At 38.3% G+C, this 20,469-nt stretch overlaps 1 long non-coding RNA gene across 1 annotated transcript in view; it reads left to right on the top strand.

The window, feature by feature from the left end:
• The first annotated feature begins 1,924 nt into the window (after nt 1-1,924).
• Nucleotides 1,925-20,469, top strand: part of LOC307215542 — a 59,213-nt gene continuing 40,668 nt past the window's right edge. The window contains exons 1-3 of the long non-coding RNA XR_013838562.1: nt 1,925-2,882; nt 6,752-6,807; nt 14,164-14,197. This is a non-coding gene — a long non-coding RNA (uncharacterized lncRNA). The remainder of the gene's footprint in view (nt 2,883-6,751; nt 6,808-14,163; nt 14,198-20,469) is intronic.

Below are 20,469 nucleotides of genomic sequence, written 5' to 3'. Positions count from 1 at the left end.
TTATCCTGAGTTGCGCGCACGTATACAAACATACACATGGTTGGAGGATCAGAAACACTGAGGGTAGAAGGGAACGAAATGCAGAAAGTGCAGTGATAATTGCATTAGAATAATAATTATATTATTCTTTTATAATATAATAATTACTAACATATTCTCTCTCTCTCTCTCTCTCTCTCTCTCTCTCTCTCACACACACACACTTATTGATAACACATACATTCTGGCATTGATAAGCCAATTGATACATGGAAAGTGCAATCCTATGCATGCCTTCTCAGAATTAATCACAATTCAATGGAGCTTACTCTCAGGAAGGATTGCAAATGTAGTGTGTTTAAAAAAAACATTCTGTCTTCCTCTGTCCAGTGATGGCAGTTCTAAGATCCCTTACAGAATGTCTTGAGAGGTTGAAATCCTCCCTCCCTCCCTCCCTCCCTCCTTTTCCATTTCTAAAGTTAGATTTGTGCAACCTTTTACTGTTGCGCATAGAGACAGATCTTTTGGATTATGTAGAATGCAAAAGGGGATTGCTGGCAGATAATGGCAAATATCACACTGGAAGATAACCAGATGACTGAGCCCCATACATTGTGGATGACATTATTGATTATTGAGTAGAGTAGCCAGAGTAGACATGGATACAGGGTAGATACAGTATCCGGGTCTGCTGTAGGATCTGGTCCCTGTGCTATGTGGCCTGTGGTTGATAGTAAGTAACTGTTTTAGGCTGGGGAGCTGTCTGGAAGCAAGTACTATCATGTGTGAGAGAAGTCCCATTGCACAGGACAGACTGTGGATCCTTAATAATACTGCTACATGCCAGCTCAATCTCTGACTGGTGAGAGTCTCCAGGGGTTTCAGGCACTTACACAGGGTTTCTTGGAATGAAGGTCAGTGGAGACAGTAGTGTCTTTAAAGATATAGGTTTTATTTACACATATATACAACCTGAGCATAATATGGAGGAGCTCATAGCATTAACACCCCAATAGATCTTGTTTCTCCACCAGTCACAGCTTTGGATTCAGCAGAGAGCAAGTATGCCTCCAGCTTCAAGCCTGCTTCCAGCTCAGCTCATCCACACTCTCTGGCTATTGCTCTCTTACCTAGCAACTATATGGTGGTGTGGAGACCTATTAACCTGGAGGGCATCATCACTTAGTTGTAGCTTTTGCAACCTAGTTTATTGGTTTGGGGGGCTGATGAGGACATTTTAGTGGCTGGCTAAGGTCAGTCACTGTCTTACAAAGAAACTTGCCCAAGTAGTTCAGCCCAAACAGAATCTTCTATTAGATTTGAACACTCACTGGGTGCAGGATCCCAAGAACTGGAAGGTACTCAAGGCACTAGCCAGGCTGAAGCCCGCCTCCCATCCCACAGCAGCACATTTGAATTGTTTTAAGGTAATTGGGGGCTGTAAAGTGACAATCGGTGGTCCTGTCATTTATTCTTCTAGATCTGTATTGTAGTAGATTATTCCTGGGTACCAGTCTGGCTTGGTGGAAATTTATTTATTTCAGACAATTTATATATCACTTGATTGTAGAAAAACAACTCAAAACAGTTTGCAAAAAAAAAACAAAAAACAATAATGTAAATGTTTAAGTTATGAATCTTTGTCTAAGGTCTGCGAACACATAAGATGTTTATCTATCCATTAGTGTCCAGAAACTAAACCTGTTGCATGGAATGGTCTAGGCTCAGGTTCTTGGTGAGAGGATAGTTACTGAATGAACTGGTGAAACTACTGAAGTTACTCTGTGACTCAGGATAATATATCATGTACCTAGAATCATAGAATCATAGAGTTGGAAGAGACCACAAGGGCCATCGAGTCCAACCCCCTGCCAAGCAGGAAACACCATCAGAGCACTCCTGACATATGGTTGTCAAGCCTCTGCTTAAAGACCTCCAATGATGAAGTACACAATACTCCATAGGCATCTACAGATGAGCTGTTCATTGCATTCACAAAGCTGATAAGAAGCTTAGCTTATAACTTTTTCTCATTGGTTATTTGCTCTGATTTGTTTGCAGGGTGCTTATGCATGTTTCTGTTAGTCATTCATCCATCACACACTTTGCAATGCATTTCCCCATCACTTTTGAAACTGCAGAATTCCGGTTCTTTTTAAAAAAGTGGATTTCTTGTGCTGGGGCAACAGAGCCCTTTAATCTGGTTTAACTGTGCAAACCTAAAGTTCCTGTATTTTATTGAATTTATCTCTCAAAATAGCGACCGTCTGGAGGCACCACTCTATAATGATTTTGTATGTCTTTTTTGTGCCACAGGACTATTTGTTGTCCACATTGCTTAACTCATACCTAGAAATGTTTTGCAGACTTGTGCACAAATACTGCCAATTTGCAACTTTTCATAAAGTGCAATGGAAAAATATTTGTGAATGAAGTGGCAGCGTGTTTGTAGTAAGCTTGCATAAAGAACATTGCTTGCATTAAAAATTGCACAGCTCTCTTTATTTTCTAGTTCACAGTGAAAAATAAGGCTTTAAAACATGCTTTAAAAACACATATAATGCTGAAGGCACAAACAGCTGTTTCATCCTACTTTATCATAGAGTCTGCCCACTCTGTGCCAATGTCCTTGCTTACAGGGATATTTTGCATAGATTCTATAGCCACTGAGCTATATTTGAATTGTTCCTTGTAAAAAGAAAGGGAGAAGGGGAAAAATAGGGCACAAAGTCCTTGTTGACAGAGCTGGCATTAAAATGCTGGCAAGAATACAAGAGAAGACTCAATCTATACAAGCCATCAGTTCTGGATGATATGCAGCAGGGGATCTTAAGGGAATTAATTAATGAACATTCTTCATCAACTGACAATTATTTTTTGAGGAGACTTCAAGAATCATCGAGGTATTTCTATGAAAACCAAATGTGATAAACGTAGTATTCTTAGTACTGTCTAATGGTAAAAAGAGAATCTCTGAAAATGCCTCCTAACATGTAAAGATATATATTATTATCAAATAAAAAGCAGGCATTCTGCTATGCAGTATAGTGAGAATTTATTTTTTATTTAAGATTCTTTATAGATTTCATAGTTTATGTTTACCTCAGAAATAGAGATCAGTAGTTTCTGAAAAATCTATGGTTATGAACAGTGTCTCTTAATTAAAGAAAATACACTTAAAAATGCCATGAGTAACATAAATATTCAGAAATAAATGCTCAAGTAGTTAAGTTACGTTTTTAAAAAGAGATAAAGAGTGAAAATGCAAAACAATAAAACAAAACCAATCATTCCAGCATCTGGCTGCCATTTAATATTTAAGCTTTAAATCTTTGGCAGAAGATTTTATAAAGAATGTTTTAAAATTGCTGTAAAAGAAACAAGATCATGTTTCTGTTTATTATCTATGTAAACTGAAACCACACACACACACAAAACCACTTACATTTAACTCTCCAAAACTACATTTCATGAGGAATTTTTGTTTGCCTGTAAACATGCATGCTTTTGATTTCATTGGGGAATTTATACACATCATTGGATAATTTGATTTTAAGATAATTTCCTGTTAGACATGTAGACATGAGCCTGAACACATGGATTTCAGGAGAGGGGTGTGAGGTGGAGCGTAGAGTGCCAGATTCTTGACATGGTAGTCATTTCCTTGAGTCCTCTGAAAGTCCCTCAGCAGCTGCTTTCAACTAGAGTTGGGAAATCCGTTGAAATGTGCGACAACTGCTCTTTTGGGTACTGCATTTCTCTAAATTATTCTGAAGCATGTCAGACATAATACACACATAGACACAAAAAAGAGGAACATTTCTACTTGTAAAATACTTAAGGCAGGTGGTTAGGCTACTTATCCTTAGCTACCTTGGAGCTAGGTCAAGGAAATCTAAAATATATTTGGACCAATGCTTAAAAAGTGCTGCACTGATTCTTTCCTGCAAGTGCTTAATATAAATTAATATTTGTTTATTTCATTTATATACCACCTTTACGCCCCCAAGAAGCCATTTTATCCTCATTAACAGCCGTTTGAGGTAGATTAGACTGAGAGACAGTAACTGTACCAAGGTCACCAAGTGAGCTTAATGGCTGAGTGGGAATTTGAACCCTGGACTCCCAAGTCCTAGTCCAACACTCTAACCCCTACACCATAGTTTTTAAGTGTTTTTAGATTGTGAAATAGTACCTGTGGTCCAAGGAGCTATTTTTCAGACTTCAAAACAGTAAGTCTTACTCCAATGAAGAAGGAATTTAAAAATGTAAAAAAGTACTTTTCTCTCTATTCTCAAAACAACGCTGTAGCGGAGAGCACTTAAGTAGACTTCACACCCATATCACATCACCCACATTTTAAAAAAATATTAAATGCCCATCTTTTGCCCCTCACTTTTTCCTATTTTCTCCTAAATTTCATCTACCTATTCATCAATTTTCATATTTTATTTTTATATTAAAAGTTTCCTATATAAAATTAAAAGATTATGGTCCCACCAGTTCCCACTGTATTTGATGGCATGACCCTGTTGTGAGCCCTGAACGACTAGTCAATGCAGCAACAGAGAAACTATTAGCTGAAGTGATAAAAGCATAAGATGACTGCTGGAGCAGACCAAATCCAAATCCAGAACCATGTTTTTCCCAGTTGCCAACCAGATTCCCCCAGGAAGCCCAGAAGTAGGATATGAAGGCAAGACCCCTCTCATTGTTTCACAGCAATGGATGTTCCGAGGCGTATTGCCCCTGAATCTGGAGATTTCATAAAACTATAATCGATTATATCCAATATTATTCACACTCAGAGTAAACCCATTGATTTTAGTGGACATGATTAACATGGGTACATTAATTTCAGTGGGTCTACTCTGAGTAGCACTTAAAATGCAACCTTTGGACAATAGTGATTGATAGGTATATCCTATATGAATTTGTCTCTTAAATCATCAAAAATAAGAGTTATTCAGTTAACAATTTATTTATTGGTGTACCATGTTGTGTTAAGGGTTTTCAATCTTTATCTGACCTCCAAAATGCTTGGAAGTTGCAACTGTTAATTGCTACATCCTTAACAGATGTGACTATGGCATATGGTTAGTTTCAGCTTCACCACATTCTTGGAGCTAGTTACCTGTCGGTGGTAGAGTGTTGAGTCAAAGTCCCATATTTTTCTGTTCACTGGAATAAACATGTGCAACAGAACTATCATGCTTCTGAAGCTACCATTCCACATTACAAGCACCCCAGCAAGTCCACTTGGGGCAGAGGAAATACACAGTATGTGTCAAAACTCATTCATGCTTAACTCATTCAAAATATGTCGTTTCACATCCTTTCTACTCCAAATTCAGCATGGAGCATCCTCATACTTTCCTTTCTTAACCTGCCAAGTTTCAGTTCAATCCAATGGAGCATTTTCTAACAATCAGCCATAGAATCTACTGCCCCCATTTCTCATTATAAGGGCACAGTGCAATTCAGTCAGCTGCAGCTAACCATATAAATCAGAATAAGGCCCAAACTACACATGACCATTTGCAGACAACATGGTGAGTTGGCATTGCTTATTTGACCTCTCACAGGTGAGTCGCCGCTGCTTACCTGGAATGGTGATGAGGTGGTTACAGTGTAAGTGCATTGGCTGAGTCAGGCTTGTACTCCTGCAGTACAAGCCTAACTGGCCGATGTCAGGCTTAATCCTCCCTACCCCCTTACCCCACCTCCTTCTGGTAAATTGCAGCAATTCACCTGCCAGGAGGTCAGGTAAGCATCTCTGCCCATCACACCATCTGCTATGGCATGTTATGCTTAATGCATGGTATGCAGCTGTTTCTTGTTTTTCTTTAATTAATTACAGTCATTATTTGGTGGATCATAGTGCATAGGGAGAGGAAGTTTATCCCTTCACTTTCCACCTGTGATTCTGCTAAAATCAGGTTCTCACATGCAAATAAGTTTAAAAGTTTCTATTGACGCCAGTGGGAACTTTTCTTCTTTTTCTTTTTAAGCCTTAACACCATAAAGGCAAGTGATTTTCATGGAGGAGGATTTGGCTGTGAAAGAAATTGTTTCCCAATTTGATGGACCCAGTAACAATCCTTCCCCTTTCCCAGTGGCTGCAATTAATTAAAGAAAAGCACAAGAGGTATGACTGAATGCCGAGTTTAAAATCAAGAGAGTTTCATGTTACTCTAAGCAGATGCAAGTTTGCTAGCAATGGCCTTATCATTCTCACAAGGAATTATTTGTTCTGTAGAACAGCTTTTTAAAATACATACATAGTCTCTGCATTAATTTCTGTAAATGAAGCTGTAAGGATTGAAGTGAAATAGAAGGGAATCAAATAACACATGGAGGTGACTTGAAGAAGGTGGGATGGTGACAAAAATAACAGACCTGAGATAATGGACTTTATGCACTCAGTATACATTAAGCCTATATAAAGCAATGTAAGTAGGCAGTGAAATATCAGGAAACAATTCCTAACAACCGTGTCTAAGGGGCTGTAGTGTACAATAACCTCTCCTGGGAAAGCATGGAGGGAGATCCTATCACTTGAATTATTCATAGCAATAACAAAAACGAACATTTGCAAAAGAGCGTATAAGAAACAATCTTAACTTTATAGAGTGTGCACACAAATGGATCCAATATGCTTTTCCTGTCTGTGATACATATGACATTGTGGCCCCGAGGGATTATGTCTGTTTTCCTGAAGGTGACTTGTTATTTCTTTCTTATAATTAAAAAGTTGTGTTTTGTTGCACAGAAATATGGTATGTACTCTGAAAAATAATGAGACACTGGGAACCATTGGATTGCCTGGCAAGTGTGTCCTACAAAAATACTCTTCCAAGTATTTTTCTACTCCTATTCTACGAGGCAATATAGAAATATAGAAGATACTCCCTGGTCAGAGCACTTTAACATATATTCTATCCAGATTTATGTCACCACATCTAGGAAACTAGCTAGATTTGTTAAGTATATAGCCTGGCATACTCCTTTTTTTGCTTGAAGATTTTTTAACAAAAAACACTAAAAGTATAATGGTGGTGCCTAAATTTAAGTGTGATGAGCAGTGCAAAAACAATGTGAAATGTAAAAAGGATAGGTGGGCATGAGGGTAAGGGAAATTGGTCTATATCTGTAACAGCAAAGTAGGGATTTATGCATCTCTCCAATTATTAGAGGGAATGATGGAGAGAAAAATATTTGGAGTCACTACAAAATCCAGAAATATATCTAGAATACACACAAAATACTATTTATAAAATATATATATATATCTAGAGTGCAACTAGGCCAGCCTTTCCCAGCCTGGTGCTCTCCAGGTGTTTTGAACTACTCCCATGCTGATGAAACTTGTAGTTCTAACATCTGGAGGGCACCAGGTAGGAGAAGCCTGACCTAGAGTACACAGTTTGTAGTTATAAAAAGGAAGTGTACAAGCAAGCACAGATATGCCTATTTTGTATATTAATTTTTCAGTTCTGCTGTTCTTTGAAAGATGAAAAGTAAAATGCCATTTTGAAGTTATATTCCTGCATTAAAACATCCTTTAATTAGATCAACATATACTTAAAAGAGTTTTCAGATCACACAATTAGGTTCCCCTGTAAAGTTTTCTCCATGCTCCTATTAGTTTACATTTTCCTCACACTCTCAGGCTTGTACTCATAGCAATGTCATATAAAGACAGCTGACCAATTTTGGTGACAGAGGCAATTGTGGGAGAGCTGGGCAGTGTCAAGAGTTCCTTTCCATGCAGCCTGTTGACTCTGTCATCGGCCTCAGCTGGTCGCAGGGGTCAACAGGATTTCCTGCTGAAATCTAAAATTGAATTGGGCTCTGGGGATGGACCAAGTGAAGTGAGTCTTAACTTGGATCTGCCTCTACAGAATTTAAACTTCTGTTGGGAGCAAGCAGCACAGTCAGCATCAGACGCCCCATTCACCTTCCCGGTGGCAGTGCCTGTGTATGACCTTGCTGTGTAATAAATCGCTTGCCATATTTGGGGCCAGGGAGGAATCTGTGTCTGTCTGGGTTTTTTGCTTTCCTCATAGTTTAAACTAGACCCACCCCTTATCTAGGTTCAAATTTCAAGGTGTCTCAGTAAAGGGGTCCAGGGGGAGGCTAACAGGCCATAGAATTCCCCAGATGGTTACCTGGTGGGATTGTCCTATTTGATTTGCATCATGAGGAGATCCTTAATCCAGAATCAACCCTGATGGAATAATCAGCCAGCAATTGGGCTAGTTGATCCAGAATACATACCCAGTGCCTGTGCCAAAGTCTAGTGATATCTGTAATCAACAATGTTGTGGCCATTTCGATCCGAAGCTGCTGTCATGTCATTTCATGCCTCCTATTCCTGCCCCCCGGTGCCCCAGGCTTACTGAGCCTGGGCCCACAAATACATGTGAGAGAATAAGACAAACTATAATAATATATCACTATGTCTATAACAGAATTGTAGCTGCATCTGGCTGGTATTGATCACCGCTCAGTGCCACAATTCAACTAATTGGTATACAAATTAATCCAACACGAGTCCATTCAATATTCCAGGCCCCATAAAGGCGTGAATATATTTTTCATGTTAGAATTTTCTAGGAAACTGTGATTGATACAGTGTTCTAGTTAAATTCTAGGAATATGGTATTTTAACAGACATTAAGATAATCAGGCTTTGTTTCCTTAGTTAAAAATGAAATTCCACACTGTACAAAGGCCCTCTATGCTGTGACATTGTTTTGATGCCAATATAAGTCAAGGTACATAAAATTTTAATAGAAGATTTTGCTTCAGATATACTGCAGAACTGATGCCTTCAGTGTTATATAATGGCCTATCACATTTCATAATGATGCTCCATGTTTAAGCAGCTTATAAAGGATGTATGAATACTATAAACAGCTTATAAAGAATTAATACATGAATATTAGAATGAATCAATTATAGATTGTTACAGACTCCAACAGGTTGTTCACACTTTGATTTATAACATACTGTACTGATGTGCTTATAACTGCCTATAACTCAATAACACACAGTGGTCATAGCTGTTACATGCTTATAACAGCTATTAATCTTTTCTTGGCCCTTTATAAACTATTTATAAGCAGAACTTTAATATAAAGTGCAACCTAGATGTTCACCTCCATCATTAGTCACTAGTGTAGGCTCCTTCTGGCATATGCTGAAACTTCTGGATGTAGGTATGTAGCCCTAACATTTTATTTTAAAAGCTGCTCTTTAATTTTCCAAATCAGTGTTTGACACAGTTGCATTGTAAGCTGGAAGTACAAGCTTGCACATTGAAAATTTTGCACCCAAATCTTTCCACATTGCTTAATATCTGTATGAATATGTGAAATTGCATTATGCTGTGTCAGGTCACAGGGCCATTTAGCTCAGTGCTATCTACTCAGACTGGCAGCAGCTCTCCAAGGTGCTTAAGCAATAGTCTTCTGTGACATTTTTTTTTTTAAAAACCCATACAATTCTATTTCACAACACAACACAAGGGCACTGATGAAACAAAGAAGGAAACTTCAAAGCACACTAATGATCATGGAGATTGAACATGGTACCTGTTGCATACAAATCATGTTCTACTAGTAAACTATAACTTAATGATGCAAACAGGCTTCCTTTCCCTAAAACACTTGCAGAATAATGTTCAAGGGAAGAAAAGAGAGTTTTGACATTGTCAGCAAAATCTTTGTGATGTGGTATAATGAGCACATGAAGCTGCCTTATACAGAATCAGAACACTGATCCATATAAACCCTGTATTGGCAATGGCTCTTCAAGAGTAAGAGATCTTTCCCAGCCTAGCTGCCTGAGCTCCTTTATGTTGGGATGGGAAACATTTGACATTCCTGATATTGTTGGGCTACCATAAGAAGCCCTAGCCATTGGCAATGATGTCTGAATTCCCCACCCCTGTTTTAAGTGTAGTTGCCAGGGGTTGAACCTGGTGCCTTCAGCATGCAAAGCAAATGCTCTGCCACTGAGCTATAATTCATCATGCCCTTTATGCTCCTTATCGTCAATGTCTAGAATGATCACTCCATAAATTGCACCCCGAGGCCCCCCAAGCCCTTTTCCAGTACAGTGGTACCTCGGGTTAAGTACTTAATTCATTCCGGAGGTCCACTCTTAACCTGAAACTGTTCTTAACCTGAAGCACCACTTTAGCTAATGGGGCCTCCTGCTGCCACAGCACCGCTGGAGCACGATTTCTGTTCTCATCCTGAAGCAAAGTCCTTAACCCGAGTTACTATTTCTGGGTTAGCGGAGTCTGTAACCTGAAGCGTATGTAACCCAAGGTACCACTGTAAATAACTTCAAATGGACACATAATTGTAGTTTAAGTTTTGGGCAAAATTTGGCCACAGCTTTATTGATTACAAAACAAATTGAGTGGTATTGGCCTAGGCAATGGTCAGGGACTATAACTGACTCTTGCCTCTCTGGCTGGCAGTCTGAAAGGGTAAACACCAAACGAGGGAGCAACATAGATGAAGATCGATTGAAGCTCACCCCGGGGTTCCTGTGGTCCTAGCATGGCCCTAGTCCCTCAAGCAGACTTCGGACGAGATCCAGGACCCCCAGATTCCTTTACTGGAATATCCTATTTCTGGAGGGGCAGGTGATGGCCACACCTCCCCTCCAGCATATTTCTATAAACCAATGCCTAACCCCAAACCTTACAAAGTTGTGATGATTGCTAAGGGGGTAGGCAAAAACCAAGTGGCCAAGCCAATCCGCCAAATGGAAAAATTCCTACCCAGCCCCTGCTCCAAAGCAGGCGACCCAATCCAAAGCAAGGCCAAAGCAGCAGCACCTAAAATAGGGAGGGAGGGAGGGTGTGCGGCAGTGCAAAGCAAGTGCCCCATCCCCATTGCACTGCCACATTTATAGGTCCCTGGGATCACGCCCACTTGCCCCATTTGGTCCAAACAGCCAAGCGCGATCCCAGGGCCCAACAGACAAGGCTTGGGCCATGCCTAGCAACAACACACACCTTGGGGGTGGCTTAAGGGTCCCGAGTACAACCAGGACCCTCAATTTAGGACAATCCCATTTCCATTGTCTTTTTAATAGGAAAAAGGTCCAGGCCAGAACCAGTGTCAGACATCACCTATGAGCAACTAAATGGCTGCAAACTTGGCAGGGTTCACCAGCACTGATATCTACCCTGTGCCAGGTGGCTGAGTCTGGTGGATATAGTGTCATTCTGGTGCACTGTGGTAAATTAAAAGGTGGCTCCTGCCCAGCACTGATTGAAATGCTACTATCAGCTGAACCCACTGGTATAGGTGGAGGCATAGGTGGGGGACATGTTGCCAAGGGACCCCTGAAGACTGGAGCATCCTTGGCACAGTCATACTGATATAAGACAGTGAGCGACAAGTGTTGCAAATCATTGCAAGAGTGTGTTATTTAAGAATGGCACATGTCATATGTAATTACTTAAGGATGATTCTTTAAAGATCAGCTAAGAATGACCAGGGACCAGTGTTTCACTATACTGGCACAGAAAGAGAACATCCCTTCACAGGGCAGAGATAATTTTCAAGCCTTACTTACCACCTCACATTTTCAGGTTGGGAGTATACACTGAAATTCTTTTCTGGTGCTGCCATTTTTTCCAGGTGTTCCAGTGGAATAGTGGAGATGTGCAATCTCATGCTACATAAAAGCTTGTGTACCTACTCCACAAATGCCCGAATATTCATTTCAGGAGAACAGCAGTGTCTGTCAGTCTACCCTTAACCCAATGCAGAGGCAAATAGATGGGAAATTAGGCTGTGGAGTGACGTTGGTGTGTTTTAATATTTGTAATGCTTCCAATATTTCAAGGTTCAGTAGCTATAAAATAGCAATTAAGCATCCTGAGCCCACACTTCGTTATCATGCTAAATAACAGTATATGGTCCTAAGATTTTATTTCACAAGCCCTTTCCTTTCTTCATCTACCCCTTGTTTTCTGTCTTACTTCCTCTTTTGTGGAAAGCGTAGATTACAACTGAACCAGACAAACCATACCTTGCGCGAATCATTGCTTGCTTGAAAATTGGAACTGTAGACCACAATTGAACTATAGTTTCCACCTTGGGTTTTTAAGCATTTTTTGGTTTGTATAAACAATAGTTTGCCCAGTTTAGATTTACCAGCAAACTATGGTTTGCTATGAAAAGAAAGACAGTATTTGCCTGTGTGATGGGAGAGAGAAAACACAATTAACTTTCCTATGATTCATTCAGGTGGTTGGGTTTATTTCTAAACTGAAACACATAAAATGAGGTTTTAGTGTTGAAAATAGCCTTTAGGCTCCCTTTAAATCTTCTGTCTAATTTTGGTAGATATCCAACAGTGCTTAATTTCTACCAAAATGTATTCCCTCTGTGATATCATATGCTGATAAGATGTGGTATTAATCTTCCTATACAGCAATTGCTTAAAGATAACATATCTGACGTGGAAAATATTCTCATGATGATTAGATTGCCCTGTATCCAAAACTTCCAGTTTAGTGTATCTAGTTAGCAAATAGTTCCAAGTCAGATTATTAAAGTAACTGCTAAAATGTACTGAATGCAATTATACAGCAGTTAAAATCAATTCCTCAAAACACCACACACACTAGCATTTCTAGGGCTGATCCACTTTGATTGTAGTATAGGATATATATTTATTTAGATTAAGTTGTTATGCTATTGAGAATGACACATGTACTTAGCTAAAGTGTAGCTTTAAAAGGTACTTAATATAATAGCTGATTCCAATACCATTACATTTAGAAATGCCAATACATATTCTTGACTAACTTGACAGTACCAGTAACATTTTGAAAGGAATATATAACCCAACAGATACAGATCTATCTCAGCTTGTCCAATATAATCTGTAGCAAAACATAGTTTTTTAATAGTTTAATAGAAAAGTTGCCCAATATTATTATTGGGGTTTTTGTTTTGTTTGTTATTCTGTTATGTATTTTTTTTAATATTGTAAGCTGTCCTGTGATCCTCGGATGTAGGGCAATATAGAAATATAATAAATAATATTATTACTGATAATAATATGAAGAAAGAAAAACCATTGTGGATTTCACTTAGCTAAGGCCAAATTCCTTAAAGCCAAAATGTTAATACCCTCCCCCCCAAAAAAAAATATTTGATGGATAATAGATTTAGAATGAAGTAAAAAGTTCATAATTTAATGTTCCATTCAGAAACAATTCAAATTGCCTGGAAATGTAGCTTGAAATTGTCCATTCCATATCTCAAGTTCTGTATATTTCTTTAATTTATTCTATAAAATTTTGCAAATTGACACAATAAGAATAAAAAAATCTATTGGGGGAAAAAATAGTACTGTACCAGAAGATCTGCAAGGAAAAACAATATATAAGGACCTGCTGACACCATCATTGAGGTTATATAATCCCATTTATTGGAAGGGTGGTGCTTTCATCAACTCCACACTGCATCAGAGATCTTCAGTGTCTAGGTCTAAGTGAATTGCAGAAGTCATTTTGTTTCTTTGACCAAGTCCAGGGTCTTGGATACTGCAGAAGATAAATTAGCGCTTCTGCCTATTCTTCAATAACAATACTCCCCTCTCTAATTACAGAGGAGTGGAACACGGCTCAGAACAAACACAAGGTTGCATAGTTTATGCTGTCTTTTAATGATATTGTACTTTCTAGCTACTCTGTGGTTGTCTCCGAAGTTTAATAAACTCAAAACACTTAATTTTATTGCACTGAACTATTGATTATCTGTTTAACACTAAAAAACAAGGCAATCTCCGACTTTTGCCTCACTGACTGAGTGAATTATTTTATAGTTAAAGAAATGTACATTACAACAGAGAATTCTTATCTACTCCAAAGTATTTGTTTTGTGCAAGACTGCTGGCTATTTTACAGAAATACACAAATGTTTAATCTTAGTCTTACAAAGGAAAGGCCTTTTATTGCTTCTCAAGTGAACTGGATATTCCCTTGGGCTTTATACTACCATTTAGGTTTCTATTTCTTGATTTTATTGCCAACATAAGCTTATTTAAAGGAATGACATACAGGCTGTCTCTTTCAAAGGACAATTATTAAAAACAACCTCCTCCCTTTCCTCCCCCACTTTTGTTGTTGTTGTTGCACAGGGCTTCATTTGCAAATATCCAGATTTTCTCAACAGTTAGTGAGCTTCTCCTTATGATGTTTTACTGTAATTGAGGGATGTAATCAGTGACTTTTCCCTTAATTGGTGATCTTGTTGTATTGTTATAGGTGTTCATCCATTTTGCTGCCTATGTTTTATACTTAATTTTTTTAAAATAATATTTATTAAAGTTTTAAATGTTACAAAAGGAAAAAGAGATAATTCCAAGTTAAACAAAAACTTAACAACACATCACAATAAGAAAAGAGGAAAATAGGGGGAAAAAAATTATAAAAACCAGAAAAACAGAGAAATAGAAACAATTAAAAAACACAATGAACCTTCCCATAACTTATCTTTCATTTACTTATTTCCTTGACCTCCTCGCACCTCCCTTTTTTTGTATTCTAGTTCGGTTAGCTATTTCAGCAAATCCTTTCCAACTTTCCCAATTTTTATCCTATAATTTATCTTAATATAATGAACCTTTACCTTTCCTCCTTTCATCCATTAACAATCTATTTTTACTTAATCCTTTATAATATTTCCGCTAAAGCCACATAACTTCATTCCAGCCTCCTTCTAACATTCCTTAATTTTACAATGTTTCTGTAAATAAACTTTAAATTTCTTCCAATCTTCTTCCACCGACTCTTCTCCCTGGTCTCGGATTCTGCCAGTCATTTCCACCAGTTCCATGAAGTCCATCACCTTCATCTGCCATTCTTCCCGGGTGGGTAGATCTTGTGTCTTCCAGTACTTTGCAATAAGTATTCTTGCTGCTGTTGTAGCATACATAAAGAAAGTTCTATCCTTCTTTGGCACCAATTGGCCGACCATGCCCAGGAGAAAGGCCTCTGGTTTCTTCAGAAAAGTATATTTAAATACCTTTTTCATTTCATTGTAGATCATTTCCCAGAATGTCTTAATCCTTGGGCATGTCCACCAAAGGTGAAAGAATGTACCTTCAGTCTCTTTACATTTCCAACATTTATTATCGGGCAAATGGTAAATTTTTGCAAGCTTGACTGGTGTCATGTACCACCTGTAAATCATTTTCATTATATTCTCTTAGGGCATTACATGCCGTGAATTTCATACCTGTGGTCCATAACTGTTCCCAGTCAGCCATCATAATATTATGTCCAACATCTTGTGCCCATTTAATCATAGCTGATTTCACCGTTTCATCCTGAGTGTTCCATTTCAACAGCAAGTTATACATTCTTGACAAGTTCTTACTTTTGGGATCTAACAGCTCTATTTCCAATTTTGATTTTTCCACCTGGAAACCATTTTTTTTGTCCAGATTATATGCCTCCATTATTTGATAATAATGGAGCCAATCCCGCACTATTTTTTAGTTTTTCAAAACTCTGTAGTTTTAATCTATCTCCCTCTTGTTCCAGAATTTCCCAATATTTCGGCCATTTGGCCTCCATATTGAGCTTTTTCTGAGCCTTCGCTTCCATTGGTGACAACCACCTTGGGGTTTTATTTTCAAGCAAGTCCTTATATCTTATCCAGACGTTAAACAGTGCTTTTCTGACAATATGATTTTTAAACGCTTTATGTGCTTTGAACTTATCATACCACAAATATGCATGCCTTTAATTTTGATATAGATTTAATTTTTTTTAATGATATTTAGAATATGAATAAAAACAAATAATTTGGCAAGATGACCTATCTACACAGATTTTTTCTAATTCCCATCTCATTTATTGGTCTCAGTAGGAAGTTAGCCTTTTACACAAGTTCTGTACTGTATGTACTATATGTGTGTATTATAAATTAGTTGGGCTTTTAAAAAAAACAACGCTCAACAATGCCTGAGTGGCATTGTGCATACATGGGCGTTTGATTCAAGAAGTGGCCCAATCTGGGCAAAGTTCAGCTGAATTTCCAAATTCCATGTATAAATCAGTTTAAAACAGATTCCTCCTCTATCCTTACTTCCTTTTAGTCAAAGAGGCAATGGATGGATCTGGATCAGCTTCTGAAGGGAGTTATGGGGTGGATCAGGGCCAATAACGTGAAGCTGAATCTTGACAAGATTAAGGTGGATTGGGGTGGGGGGTCTAGAAACTGGAGAGTTGGCCTGTTATGAGTTGCTCTCCCTTGAAGGAACAGGTATCTAGTTCAGAGTATTCTTTCATCCAATATTCTCACTTGAGGCCTGAATTCAGTTGGACATCAATGGGTACAGGATTGTGTCCTTGGTCTGTTTTAGTCTGATATACTCATACTGCGCTTTCAGCAGCTGAATTACTGACAAAATATATTAAAGAAAATGTAAACTGTTGTAAAGGTTAGTGGCTTATTTTAACTGATAAAAGTTTGCTTTGAATACAGTATGGACAGCTGTTAATTAATATTTTATGTGCATCTCTTGTAGCAAGTCATCTGTAAATTCTGTAATGTATATCAGATGCAAATAGCATAATTGATGCATAACACATGCTGAATTTATTTATTATGACTTTGGTCTCACCTCTTAATTTGTGATATGCCCTATGTTTGTTGTTCATTGAATGGTTCTAGAGATCCACAAACCCCAAATTGCAGAACATGGAAAGCAATGCCTGCTGTTGTGCCACACAGCGCTATGTATGTGCCACATAGCTACTGTGCAGATGTAGCCAAAAATCGGGTTAACAGCCCAGATCATTGAACTTGGATGGCAGATTTTGGGACAGACACACTAATGGAGAGAAACAATGATTAGCCAGGGGTTCACCATTTCCCTCAGTAAGCAGCCCTGTCTGCTCCCCAGCCCGCCATTCTCCTTGCCTTTTCTTATACCTGGTGCCAAACCATACATAACACCATGTCTCTAAAAGCACTTCTGTCCCAGCCACAAGTTTTCATACATCCTCTCTCACCCTCTCTTCGATGTGTAATTTAATTTTGAAAGGTAGTATGTAGGTGGGTGAATGATGAACTCACCTCCACTGTCTAGTTTACACCAAGTAATTTCCTCATACCCCATCTAGCTTTCATACTTCGCTTTGCTGCAAGAAAGCAGCTGAGAGAGGAGTTGAAGGAGAGAAAGAGGCCAGGGTTGAGAGGGGGTTAACATCCACACCAACATGTCTCTTTTGCACTTTATAGACCCATTACTCCAGATTGGGGCAGGGAATCAGCTGGAATTTCAGTGCATAGATAGATAGCTCGATCTAGTTCACCTCCGTCAACCTGGTGCCCTCCATAAGCTTTTAAGTACAACATCCACCTGCGCCAAACAGAACGGCCATTTTAGGAATTCCAGATATATCATTTTCACTTACGTTCACACTTGCCTTTGCAGGTAAATTATGAGAAAGTCTTCTGTAAGAAAAGTACGATATAATGCTGAACATATATTTGTTTTATGTATGTATGTAGTACTTGCACCACCACCACTAGTAACTTTCTGGTCGGTCTCACTGCATAACATTCTTCCCCTCAGTCTGCTTATAGCATCTGTTATTAAGAGTTCATTTTGTCATGGAATTAAATTGTAAGCCATGTCTCAATAAATCAACATCAAACTGTAAGAGGTGAGATCTCTTTAATCTGAACAGTTTCACAGTTTAAAGACAGAGTTTTATTTTCTGTTTGTAGCATTTTAATTCCAAAGGGACAAGTGTGATTGCTTTTCCAGACTCATTTTAAGAATAATTTGGTTTGTGAGACAAACAGGCATGCAAGCGAAATGCTTTTACAGGGAAGGATGACATTTAAATTGCTATTGATCTGTGGAAAGTTCAGTTTGCATAGAAGACTGAGGATAAAGGATAACTTGGATGCTTTGAGTGTGCAAACTTTGGCCTTACCTGTGCTATACATTTAAACCAGCATTATAACACTTTAAACGGTCATGGCTTCCCCCAAATAATACTGGGAACTGTTAAGGGTGCTGAGAGTTTTTAGGAGACAACTATTACACTCACAGAACTCCAGTTTTCATAGTTCTCTGGCATGAGGGATTCATTGTTCAACCTCTCTGCTCCAAATCACCCTAAGCCCCCTTTTGACCCTGCTGGTGTTTCAGCTGCTTCTGAATTTGCAGAATGGCAGCTTAAAACAACCTGCTTTTCATAGGGACCCTCATATAAATTATACTGTTTCAGACTTAAAGGGAATAATCATAAACAATTTTTTTTTGTTAATAATCACAAAAGTGAGAAGTGCAGAGTAATCTAATTTGATGATAGTTTATTGCACAATACTTTGCATCAGACTGATATGCTTTCTTATCTAAACTGGCTAATGGTAACTTAAGTCCTAAAATGCATACTTTGGTTAGATATATTTTCACTGTCCACTGGTTGTTGCGCCCTTAAGAACAGTTAGCCATTATCACATGGTCCTTTGGAAAAGGGATTCATTTTTTGTATTAAAAAACCCCAATTTAAATGAGTTGAGTGTGCATCCACTCATCTGCTGCATCATTACAAAGTGGCAAACAGCTTGTCAATCCCTTCCCCACATCATCTGTACTTCTTAACATTTGCTGTTCTTTCTGCAAGCATTTAAGTACTAGGGTGCATTTACAAGAGGAAATGCGAAAGGAATAAATCTCAAACGCCAAAAACCTTGCCTTAATATACCCTGAAATACTTGATTCTCCATTAATGAAGGATAAAATAATTACACTACTTTGGCCTGTAAACAACACTGAGGAAATTCTGTGTGACTCATCCATTTTGTCAATGTTATAACAGAACGAAATTGACTAGCTAATGAGATCTTAATAGGTGCAGTGATTCTAAAGTAAAACTCTGTACTGGCAGGCACTACATTATTGAGCTAAGTTCAAGGTATTACTGTTACTTTATACAACCCTAAATAGCCTAGGACCAGTTTCCCTGAATGACTACCTTGTGTCTTATACATTGCCAAATCACTTTGGTCATCTGGAGGAGCCTTCCTGGCTGTCCTACAAGTATCTCATTTTTGGTTAGTTTGTGCAAATTTTAGTGTCTTACTTTGGCATGCCATTTGCATGCAAACCAGACTCATACAATTCTGATATTTCTCCATTTCACCAAGCATTTCTAGACATTTTTGTTTTGCCAAGCATTTTTAGAGAATTGATTTCATTCTTTTGTTCTTTTTGTTCTCTCTTTTATGATTTTATAATCTAATGTATTAATAATTATATTGCACCTTGCCATGATATACTTTTCAAATGACTTGGTGGTTTAGAAATACTCTTGCAAATAAATAAGGTAAAATAGTATTTGCACATCTGTATTTGGTTCACATCTGGCTCATCCAGAAACACAGGATAACTCTGACATTTTCTTGCTGAGCTCTTCCTAGAACATGAATTGAGATAATCCCCTGCTAGGCTGAAGAAGCTACAGGGAGCCATCTAGAAGAAGAAGAAGAAGAAAATTCTCAGCAAATGACACCACTGCTGCAATACCAATAATAGGTCCTCAGGTGACATACCTTCAATAAACCCATAGCTTTACATTTACACAGTTACAATTTACGCAATTTGCATGAGAATTTACAATCACAAAGCTGTGTTATCCCAAACACTTTGGATCTGAAACAGCCCTGGCAACTTTCCAGATGCCTGGAGGTTACAACTAATTTGCATATTGATTTACATAACCATTTAAATTTCAGCATGACCCTGTTCTGCCAGAGAAATACACTAATAAAAAACAGAAATAGGGGCCTTCAAGCTGTGGGCTGGCTTGATACTTTCGCGAGCTCCTTTCAATTTAATTTAATTTATTTCTCCATCTCAATTTAGTCATTTATGTCCATAGCATTATGTTTATTCCTCCTTTTAGCTGTGAAATACTGCATTTGCCTTTTGTGTGCTCTTTAAAGGTGGTGTCACCAGCCTGTCTCTTGTATTCATCTGCAAGTTCTGTTCAGAACATACCTTGCACATGCTTCACAATATGTATTTATATATCCCATGGAGAGTATCTTATGTCACTGTGCTAATTGTATGCTTATTGAGCTTTAGAGGGAAATTGGCCCTTTCTTATGTCCACTTATTTATGTAGCAGCTCCCTCTAATTATACTTCTGTTTATAACACTCTCTCACGCACAGATGAAGCACATACACCACCCACAGAGGGAAGTGGGGAAAATGGGATATCTCTCTCTCTCTCTCTCTCTCTCTCTCTCTCTCTCTCTCTCACACACACACACACACACACACAGCATAACTTGGGATCCTTCCAGCTGAATACAATCCAGCCATATATTCTGGCCTGCCAGGTGTTGACAACCCTCTCCTTTTCACAATATTAGAGGCAAACAAGAACCACAAAAGGTTTATCAATTCCCATT

The sequence above is a fragment of the Podarcis cretensis genome (genome assembly GCF_951804945.1).
Source record: "Podarcis cretensis genome assembly, chromosome: 4".
Classification (NCBI taxonomy): Eukaryota; Metazoa; Chordata; class Lepidosauria; order Squamata; family Lacertidae; genus Podarcis; species Podarcis cretensis.
The sequence above is the reverse complement of the archived record's forward strand: the minus strand, read 5'-3'. Positions and strand labels throughout refer to the sequence as shown.